Below are 9855 nucleotides of genomic sequence, written 5' to 3'. Positions count from 1 at the left end.
ACGGTAAACCAGAGCTAGACGGAAGTTAAAGCGGTGAAAGTAGATTTTATTCAATAAACTATTGCAACCGGGGAAGGGAGACTCCAGTGTAGAACTGAGATCAGTTCTGAATACAACCAGAATAAGTGGGGATTTATGGCCTAGGATTGGGGGAGTGGGATAGTGGTGGATAGAAAATGAAGAAAAGGAGACATCAAGTCTGGGGGGATTCTGGCTGAACCAAGATAATAGGCTTTTTTACTGAAGGCAGGCCCAGGTGATGGGATATCACCTGGGATAGAGAGTGGGGATGAGGAGTTTGATCAGATATCAAGAGTAAGGAATTCGGGATAAACTGACTTAGGATTCTTGCTAAAATGGGATTCTACGAGGAAGTACACGTATGGGGCTTACTGGGGAGAAAGTTAAGGGTAGCCTGTCTGATGTTTGGTTAAGCAAAGAATCAGGGAGTTGGAGTGGGCTGGACAGGATTCTCTACCCCGTGTCCTCTTCTATGAGCGAGATGCCCATATCCAGGAAATGGGAGAAGTCTTTCGCTGCCCAGGACCCGGTGTGTGCTCTTCTTCCTTGAACCCAGCCCACTCTCATCTTTCTTGGGAGCCCAGGACAAATTATTTTCATGTCTTCCTCAGAGTCCAGTATTTGGTGTCCTTTCATCTTCCTTAGTTTCCAGGGCCCAGGCTCTGATGTCCTCTCTCCTCCTTGGTGCTTGGTTCTCTCTTATCCTACTCTGACCCAGGACTCAGTGTACTCTTTCTCCCCTTCCTTGGGGTTTCCTAGCAGGTTTCAGCAGCCCTGTGCCTCTGTTTGGATCATCCTGTCCACTGCATGCTAAACTTGTTCCAGGAGTTGTTAATTTCTATGGCCACTGTGGAGAATATCCACGTGCAGGCTGCACATTGTTCATCTTATTTGTTGCAAGTAAGACAGTATATCTGTTGACTTTTGCATATTAGTATTTAGAGACTATGCAGATGTCTTTACTTCTAACAGCACTTCCCTGGATTTTACTTGGCTGTTGATAAAACAACATCCCATTCATTAAATAATTTAGGCCTCTTTTCCATACTTTGACTTTAAAAAAATTGATGTTCTATAGCCCTAGGTAGTATGACTGAGCAATTAATTAGCCATATTATTGTTTTGTTTTGGATGTGACTAGAGATGCTTCCAGTGATTCACCTTCAAGTTTGATGGAGGCCTTAACATCTTAAGAAAGAAAGCATTCTTGGAAGTTCAGTTTTTTCTGTTTGTATGGTATAGAATAAAAACATGATTTTAGGTTAAAAAGTGTTTTTAAATAAGTATAGTATTTGAGATTGATTCATGAAACCCACTTGAATACAACTTTTAATAATAAATTGCATGTTCTTTTTTCATTTAGCAAATTAATCATACTATTTAATTTACTGTAATTTGATTACATTAAAAAAACATTTCTGAACAAATGTTAACTATTATGCATGTAAAATGTCAAAAATGTTATGCATCCTGTTTGCATACAGGACCCTAATCCTTTGTTCTAAGCCTTCAGGGCCAGAAGTATTTTAGAATTCATAAGCATATGGATTTTAGCAGTATAGTAAGGTGCATACACTGCGCAATATGTAACATCCCAACAGGTCTGGGGCAGCGTCTGGGTATATCTGTATGAAAATATATGAGGAGTCCCACTAAGTTAGAGCGAAACAAAGTGTAAATAGCCGTGTTAGTTCAGGTAAATTTTGCAGAGACATAATAGGGGGAAGAAGCTTTTCATTAGAAAACATTTTAGAATTTAGAATTGCAGAAAAGGCATTGTGGATCATTTATGAAAATTGCTGGATTAGCAGTAATAATCGTTTCATTCAATTGCAAAGTTTAATTTGCCCTTTTCCTCTCTTAGTATAGTCTGACAAACATGTTTATTGAGATACTGAATTGTTGAAATATATTAACATTCTTTCATATGCTTTTTAAAATCAGTAGTCCACTATTGGTTTAATTTAAACAATTTATGACTAAGAATAAGAGATAGAAAACTATATATTGACCAAATCACTATGGTAGCTGGTGGCATTCAATCGACTGAATCATGGACCTACAATTTGATCTCCATTCACCGTTATTATTTCATCACACATAGCATCTCAAAGTGTTCCATGTGAAGGGGAACACTTTAAAAGTCATTAAAAAAACAAGAAAATGAAGAAAGATGTATATTTTTGTCTTTGAAACATGAGCCTCTCGGACACTTCTCAACTCCTCAGAGCTTAAGAACTTCAGGTTAGAGAAGGAGGAATAAATTAATCAGCATTTTACCTGTAAATTATTAGTATCATAACTATTTCCTGAAAATAGGCTTTGGGGTCTATTTATTACTGCTACACATTTGTTCGTCGCCTGTTCTCCCACACATCAAGAATAAGTTCAAAATCATGATAATCCAGACAGGATGTAGCACATGGGGGAAAGGTGAAGAACCTGAGCTCTGAGCAGAGACAGACCACATACAGCTTCCAGAAAGTGATCTCTTTCAAAAAGGAGTGTAAGAAGTCCACAGAATACTGGACAAACCAGTAAGTTGACTTTGGAATAATCCAGTTCAAAGCTTTGTACCCTGTATCCTATAGGGTGTGTTTAGCTGTAAATAACTGAAAATCCAACTACCATAAATAAACACCATTTCCTCACTGAAATGAATGTCTACAAGTAGGAGCTTCTTGGTACTCGTTAAGCCACCAGTGTCATCCAGGACCAGGCTCCTACTTTCCCTCTTGGTATCATCAAGTGTAGGAGTGTCTCATCCTTTGGCCACTAGGATGTAGACAAGGGATAAGCCAGCAACCTGCTTACTGCTGGTCCTGAATACAACCCATTTCAATATTTCTCTCTGCCTTAGGAAATTGACCTTTTCCTCTCTGATGAAAATTGACCCCCATCTTTCTTCATTCTCTTGTTTATTCACTCCTCTGTTCAATAACCATGGATTGATATACACATCCAGAACAGAAGGATATCTGCTTTCAGCAATCTGAAGTTTAAGATTTCTGTATGTCCTTGTTACCACAAAAAAGATAGGAAACAGACGTAAGAGCTGTAACTATTAGAAAAGAAAATATAAAAATGCTTCTATTAATAGATAACATTATGAACTTCCCTGGTGGTCCAGTGGTAAGACACCCTGCTCCCAGTGCGGGTGGGCCCAGGTTCGATCCCTGGTCAGTGAACTAGATCCCGCATGCATGCTGCAACTAAGAGCCCACATGCCACAACAAAGCTCCCACATGCCACAACTAAGACCCAGTGCAGCCTAAATAAATAAATATTTTTAAAAATAGATAACATTAGAATACTTTAAAAATCCAATTGGAGGGCTTCCCTGGTGGCACAGTGGTTGAGAGTCCGCCTGACGATGCAGGGGACACGGGTTCGTGCCCCGGTCCGGGAAGGACCCACATGCCGCGGAGTGGCTGCACCCGTGAGCCATGGCCGCTGAGCCTGCGCGTCTGGAGCCTGTGCTCCGCAACGGAAGAGGCCACAACAGTGAGAGGCTCGCGTACCGCAAAAAAAGAAAAAAAAAAAAGAAAGAAATAAAGATACATGAATCAACACACAGGTACACACAAAATCTGTATAACCTTAACAAGTATATTGAAAAGGAGATTCAGAGTAGAAGCATAAAGACGTAACTGTCTGGGATTAATTTGTTGGGAAATGCAAGGAACCTACAGGAAGATAAGTTTCTGGAAAGAATTACAAGTAAAATTGCATAAATGAAGATGAGTCTTATGTTCCAGGTTGGGAAGGCCAACTATAAATCCCAAATCATCATTGGGCTCAATACAACAGCAAATGGGATTACGGGATTACAGTGGGCTCTTTGGGAGCCTTGCCCTTGACTTTGCTCTGTACTTCCTCTTTAAAATGTGAGGAAAGGAACTGACTGCCATCTTCACAAGAACAATCAAGTTGGATTCAAACTCATCTTAAGGAGAAATGCCCTCAGAAAGTACTAGTTCAAAAAAATCTTTTCCTTTCCAATAAATTTAGACTTCAAAGCAATCAACAGCATGCAGTAATAATCATAGAATTTTGTGTGTGTGTGTGGTGGCAGAGGATTCATCTTGTTCAGCAAGTTGGCACATTTTTTTTTTTTAATGGAGGTATGGTTTTCTTCAAGCACCTTTTTTTTTCCCCTACCCAGAGAGGACCCATGTCACCCACTATGAAGACTGAGGGGGAGAGTGTACCCATGTCTGCATGTGTAATTTGATGAATCCACCATATACCCTTGTTCCTGTGTGTTTTCACATCATATCCTTGGAACTCTGGAATGTTTCTTTGCCTCCTCTGTAGCCCCTTGGCAGTGCCTCTCAGACTGCAGCTGGCCCTTCATGCTGACCACAGTGGTTCTCTGCTCTTTGTGGGGTGTCCACCTCCTGAGGAGTGACTCTAAGTCAGGTAAGCAAGTGTCAGCCTGAGCCTGCAGAAACTTATTACCTGTGATGGCTGCTCCTAGGGTCCCTGACTTGTGCCTCAGCATGATTAAACAAGAGACTTGAGAGCAGAAGCTTGTTGGGAGCAAGAAAGGGTTATCATGTGAGATTTTTTGGGGCCACGAGTAACAGAATGTACCACCATTCACTATCTCTTTGCGTGAAATCCAGAGCAAGGGCTTCCAGGGATGGTTTCAGGTACTCTGCGTCTTCTGCTCAGCTCTCCTCAGTGTATTGTCTTGCTTAATCCCAAGGCTCGTGTCCTCATGGCCTCAAGGAGGTTGTCACAGTTTCACACATCACACGAAGCCATACAACATTTGGCTGAAGATATAGCCATCAGGGAGTGTGTTTGTTTCCTTTGGCACTGTAACAAATTACCACAAACTTTGTGGCTTAAAACAGCACGAATTTATCATCTCAGCTCTGAAGGTCAGAAGTCCAACACGGGTCTTTCTGGGCGAAAATCAACATATTGTCAGGGCTGCCTTCCTTCTAGAGGCTCTAGGGGAGAATCACTTTCCTCGCCTTTTCCAGCTTCTAGAGACGTCCTGCACTCCTTGGATCACGGCCTCTCTCTCCATCACCAGAGCCAGCAGTGTAGCATCTATAAGTCTCTCTCTGGCTCTGACGTCTGCTTCCTCATCACATTGCCTTCTCTGACTCTGACTTCTCCTGCCTCTTCTTAAAACAAGGACATTCATGATTACATTGGGCCCAGGATAATCTCACCTCAAGATCCTTAACTTAATTGCATCTGCGAAGCCCCTTTTGCCCTGTAAGATAACATAGTCACTGGTTCCAGGCATTAGGATGTGGGCAGCTTTGGGGAGCCATTACTCTGCCTACCTCAACAAAGGAATGCATTCTCTTCAGAAGCACTCTTTCTTGTAGACTTCCTCAGGCCCCGTTGGCTCAGGTTGACACAAGTGTCCATGTCCTGGCTGTGACAAGAGCTGGAAAAGAGTGGCTCACATTTTGGCATCTGTAGGTGACCCCTCCACGGTGGCTGGCACAAAAGCCAGCTTGGGTGAAGCTCATCTGCCCCAGAAGCCTCTCTTCAAGTTGAGTTCTAAGGACATATGCCCCATCTGAGAGCAGCTGGTGCTGGAAGTTTCTGGACTTGCTTCCATCAGGGATCTGGAACTGAACAAAGTCTCAACATCCAGGGAGCAGCAAGGAGATGGGTATCTTGGTGGAGGATTTGATGGTAGTGCTGGAAAGGAAAGGTGGTATTCCATGGAGTATAAGGGAAGAGCAGGAGCTCTCCCTTGGGTTTAGGAGGAAAACCAGATTTTCAAAGGATTCTCATAAAGGGAGAGGGAGAGGAAGGTCTTCAGAGTTCATGTGTGGGACATTTCCCCTCATCCCTTCCCCAGAACCATATACCCTTTTGAGCAGCTATGGGTGAGGTTGCTCCCAGTCCCAGTATCACCCTTGGAGTACGGACACTTCACCAGGCTGTGGTATGTCTTTTTTAAAATAAACATTTTATTTTTTTTCCTTCCAGTTTTATTGAGGTATAATTGACATCCAGCACTGTATAAGTTTAAGGCATACTACATAATGATTTAACTTACATGCATCGTGAAATGATTATCACAATAAGTTTAGTGAACTTCGATTGTCTCACATTGATACAAAATTAAATAAACAGAAAAAAAGTTTTTTACTTGTGATGAGAACTCAGGATTTATTCTCTTAACATCTTTCTTATATAGCATACAGCAGCAATAAGTATATTTATCATGTTGTACCATCAACCTGCCTTCATCCGATTCCCCCTCCCCCCTCCCCTCCCCCCCCCTCTGGTAACCACAAATCTGATCTTTTTTTTATAAGTTTATTTGGTTGTTTGTTTTGAAGTATAATTGACCTACGATACAAAACTATTTTAGTTCCTGATACACAATATAGTGATTTGATTTATCTATATGTTTGGAAACGATCACCATGGTAAGTCTAGTTACCATCTGTCACCGTACAAAGATATTACATAATTATTGACTATATTCTCCACACTGTACATTTTATACCTATGACTCATTTATTTGGCCACTGGAAGTTTATGCCTCTTAATCCCTCTCACCTATTTCTCTCCTCCTCCCACCCTTCTCCCCTTTGGCAATCACCTATTCTCTGAATCTGTGACTCTTTCTGTTTTGTTATGTTTGTTCTTTTTTGTTGTTGTTGTTTTTTAGATTCCAAATATAAGTGAAATCATGCTGTATTTGTCTTTCTCTGTCTGACTTATTTCACTTAGCATAATAACTCTAGGTCCATCCATGTTGTTGCAAATGGCAAGATTTCATTCTTTCATGGCTGAGTAATATTTCATTGCGTATATATACCACATCTTCTTTATCCACTGATCTACTGATGGGCACTAGTTTTCCTTCCATATCTTGTCTATTGTAAATAATGCTGCAGTGAACATAGGGGTGCGTATATCTTTTCAAATTAGTGTTTTTATTTTCTTTGTATAAATACGTAGGAGTAGAATTTCTAGATAATATGGTAGTTCGATTTAATTTTTTTCTTTTTTTTGGGTAGTGCTGCGTGGCTTGTGGGATATTAGTTCTCTGACCAGGGATTGAACCTGGGTCATAGCAGTGAAAGTGCAAAGTCTTAACCACTGGACTGCCAGGGAATTCCCTGATTTAATTTTTTGAGGCACCTCCATACTGTTTTCCACAGTGCCTGCATCAATTTACATTCCCATCAACAGTGGATAAGGGTTCCCTTTTCTCCACATCCTTGCCAACACTTGTTATTTGTTGTCTTTTTGATAATAGTCATTCTGACAGGTATGGGGTGATATCTCATTGTAGTTTTGAATGTGATGTTGAGCATCTTTTCAAGTGCCTGTTGACCATCTGTATGTCTCCTTTGAAAAAATGTCTATTCAGATCCTGTGCCCTTTTAAAATTCGGTTTGTTTTTTTTTGATGTTGAGCTCTATGAGATCTTTTAATATTTTGAATATTAATCCCTTATCCTATATATCACTTATAAATATCTTCTCCCATTCAGTTGCCAACGTTTTCATTTTGTTGATAGTTTCCTTTGCTGTGCAAAAGCTTTTTAGTTTGACATAGTCCCATTTGTTTATTTTTGTTTTTGTTTCCCTTGCCTGAGGAGACATAGCAAAAAAAAAAAAAAAATTACTAAGACCATTGTCAAAATGTGTACTGCTTATGGTTTTTTCTATAAGTTTTATGGTTTCAGGTCTTACGTTTAAGTCTTTAATCCATTATGAATATATTTTTGTGCATGGTGTGAGAAAGTAGTCCAGTTTGATTCTTTTGTATGTAGCTGTCCAGTTTTCCCAACACGATTCATTGAAGAGGCCATCTTTTTCCCCATTGTATATACTTGCCTCCCTTGTTGTAGAATAATTGCCCATATAAGTTTGGGTTCATTTCTGGTCTTTCTATTCTATTCCATTGATCTATATGTCTGGTTTTGTGCCTGTACCATACTGTTTTGGTTATTGTAGCTTTGCAGTATAGTTTTAAATTAGGGCGCATGCTACCTCCAGATTTATTCTTTCTCAAGATTGTTTTGGCTATATGGGGTCTTCTGTGTTTCCATACATATTTTAGAATTATTTGTTCTAGTTCTGTGAAAAATGCCATTGGTATTTTGATAGGGATCACATTGAATCTGTAGATTACCTTGAGTAATATGGTCATTTTAACAATATAAATTCTTCCAATTCATGAGCACAGTATATCTTTCCATCTGTTTGTGTCATCTTCAGTTTCTTTCATCAATGTCTTATAGTTTTCCCAGTGTGGTCTTTTACCTCCTTAGTTAGATTTATTCCTAGTTATTTTATTCTTTTTGATTCAGTTGTAAATGGGATTATTTTCTTAATTTATCTTTCTGATAGTTCATTGTTAGTGTATAGAAATGCAACAGATTTCTGTATATTAATTTTGTATCCTGAAACTTTACAGAATTCATTGATGAGTTCTTGTAGTTTTGTGTGTGGTATGTCTTTTTAGTCCTGCCTGAACACTGACTATGCCCCTAGAAACTTGAAGATGCAGGCAACTCTTTATGATACCTCTCTCAAAGTTAGTAGTGGAATGCCACTTGTGAAACATTTGTGAGTTTTTATAAAAGTCTGTAATTTGTTTGATGTGACAGGACTATGCAAGAAAGAAATTGTTGGCATATTTTTCAGCTCTCTTCTATGACTACTATAAAACTGTACATATGTTGATCCCTATGATACTATAAGATAAATGATCTCTGCATGACACTTCAAATTTGGTGGTTCTCTGATTTTTATATGATGTAAAAAATATGCTGTTGTCATTGAAACATTTACATTTTATTATCTATGGCAGTCATTTCTATGAGACATTGTCCATCAGGCCTAGACCCCGAGTCCCATTAAATGACTTTCTATGGGAAATCAAGGGCACATGCAGAGCATAAGTGCTCATACCTCGTTATCTGTGACTGCAGGGAGTTACAAGTGCAGAGTCTTATTACATTCAGGTACCTGTTTATGGGTCAAAAATAACTTGTGGATTCTGCCTCCTTTGTGGTTTATTTCTGATATCAAATCACATGGAATTCCAACCAATAGCTTTTCCATATTATGTTCAATGAGTTTCTCTAATCTATATGAATTTCCTGGTGTCAAATAATGTGAAAGCCATAGTTGAAAGCCTGCCAATATTGCCTCTCTTCAAAATGTTCTCCAGTATGAGTCCTCTTGTGTTGGATAAAGTGAGAACACCTCCTGAAGGCTCTTCCACACCATTTACATGTATAGGGTTTTCCCAGTATGAGTTCTCTGATGTAGCATCATAAGTGCTGAGCTATGTTTAAAGCTTTTCCCACAGTGAATATATCCATAGGTTTCTCTCCAGTGTGTGTGCTGTGATGTTGAGTAACTGAGAAAAGCATGAAACTTTTCCCTGAATGATTACATTGTAGTGTTTCTTTCCTTTATAGATCCTTGGGTGTAACATAAAGCAATCACACCTTGAAAATAAGCTCCTGAATTCACTGCAAATATGAAGTGTCTCATAAGTATAAATTCTCTCATACTGAGTAAGGGATAATTTGTGCCTATACATTTATAGAATTTTTCTCCTATATGAGTCCTAAAATGTACTGAAAGACAATATTTCTCAGAAAAGACTCTCCCACACTCAACACATTTGTAAGATTTGTCTCCTGAATGAATTTGCTCATGGTTATAAGGGTTGAGCTCTGTTAAGACTTCTGTACACTCAACACATTGGTATGATCTCTCTTGAGTATGACTTCTCTGATGTCATTGTATAGTGGAAGAAGGAAGGACTGAGTTCTAATTAACTTTTCCCCCAAATGTATTATTCTTGCCGCCTCTGTCC

At 39.4% G+C, this 9855-nt stretch overlaps 1 protein-coding gene across 1 annotated transcript in view; it reads left to right on the top strand.

Annotated features, from left to right (window-relative positions):
- ZNF329 (zinc finger protein 329) overlaps positions 1 to 9855 on the top strand; it is a 31762-nt gene that overhangs the window by 713 nt on the left and 21194 nt on the right. The window lies entirely within an intron of this gene.

The sequence above is a fragment of the Orcinus orca genome, chromosome 20 (assembly GCF_937001465.1).
Source record: "Orcinus orca chromosome 20, mOrcOrc1.1, whole genome shotgun sequence".
NCBI classification, from domain to species: Eukaryota; Metazoa; Chordata; class Mammalia; order Artiodactyla; family Delphinidae; genus Orcinus; species Orcinus orca.
Note: the sequence above shows the minus strand (reverse complement) of the source record. Positions and strands in the feature narration are given on the sequence as shown.